General features: G+C 48.1%; 1 protein-coding gene across 1 annotated transcript in view; it reads right to left on the minus strand.

Annotated features, from left to right (window-relative positions):
- Positions 1 to 1433, minus strand: part of CCDC130 (coiled-coil domain containing 130) — a 38661-nt gene that overhangs the window by 36339 nt on the left and 889 nt on the right. The gene's annotated exons all lie outside the window — the stretch shown is intronic.

A 1433-nucleotide genomic window follows, 5' to 3' on the forward strand; every position in this document is an offset into this window, starting at 1 on the left:
GAGGGTGAGGCAGGAAAATCACTTGAACCTAGTGGCAGAGGTTGCAGTGAGTGAAGATCGTGCCATTGCACTCCAGCCTGGGCGACAGAACGAGACTCCATCTCAAAAAAAAAAAAAAAAAAGAATCTCTACAGTGAGAGAATTAATATAGTATACACTTTCTGGTAGAGGACAATGGTTAAAGAATTCAAGACCAGGAGTGCTGGCTCACGCCTGTAATCTCGACAATTTGGGAGACAGAGGTGAGAGGGTCTCTTGAGGTCAAGAGTTTGAGACTAGCCTGGGCAACATAGTGAGACCCTGTCTCTACAAAGGATACAAAAATTAGCCAAGCAGGGTGGTGCATGCCTATAGTCCCAGCTACTAGGGAGGCTGAAGTGGGAGGATCCCTTGAGCTCAGGACTTGGAGGCTACAGTGAGTCATGATTGCACCACTGTACTCCAGCCTGAGGGACAGAGTGAGATCCTGCCTCTCAAAATAAAATAAAACAAAAACAATAAAATAAAGAATTCAAATCTATTTAGTGAAAACTAACAGATTTCTCCCTTTTAATTCTTGGCTCGTGGCCAGTGTTTCTCAACAGGCGCCCTCTTCACCCCTCCAGGGGCAATGTCTGGAGACATTTTTGGTTGTGACAAATTGGGTTGGGAGGGAGTGTTCATGGCATCTAATATTTGTTTTTGTTTTTTGAGAAGGAGTTTCGCTCTTGTTGCCCAGGTTGGAGTGCAATGGCACAATCTCGGCTCACTAGGACCTCTGCCTCCTGGGTTCAAGCGATTCTCCTGCCTCAGCCTCCTGAGTAGCCCGGATTAGAGGTACGCGCCACCACGCCTGGCTACTTTTGTATTTTTAGATGGGGTTTCTCCATGTTGGTCAGGCTGGTCTTGAACTCCTGACCTCAGGTGTTCTGCCCACCTTGGCCTCCCAAAGTGCTGGGATTGCAGACGTCAGCCACCGTGCCTGGCCATGGCGTCTGAGTAGAGGTTGGATATGCTGCTCAACTTCTCACAGTGCACAGGGCAGCCTTTGCACTACAAAGAATGATCTAGCCCCAAATGCCAGTAGTACCAAGGTTAACAAACTCAGAAATCAAAATAGGAGCTCAGTTTGAACAGGAAGTTGGTGGGCCGTTTGACTAAGATGGAGATGCCAGGTGGGTTTAAGAATTTTCCAGCAAAGGTACTGTTTCAAAAAGTATGCATTTTTTAGGCCGGGTACAGTTGCTCATGCCTGTAATCCCAGCACTTTGGGAGGAAGAGGCAGGTGGATCACTTGAGGTTAGGAGTTTGAGACCAGCCTGGCCAACACGGTGAAACTGGTCTCTACTGAAAACACAAAAATTAGCTGAGTGTGGTGGTGCGTGCCTGTAGTCCCACCTACTGGGAGGCTAAGGCAGGAGAGCTGCTTGAACCCGGAAGGTGAAGGTTGCAGT

The sequence above is a fragment of the Mandrillus leucophaeus genome, unplaced genomic scaffold (assembly GCF_000951045.1).
Source record: "Mandrillus leucophaeus isolate KB7577 unplaced genomic scaffold, Mleu.le_1.0 Scaffold230, whole genome shotgun sequence".
Taxonomy (NCBI): domain Eukaryota; kingdom Metazoa; phylum Chordata; class Mammalia; order Primates; family Cercopithecidae; genus Mandrillus; species Mandrillus leucophaeus.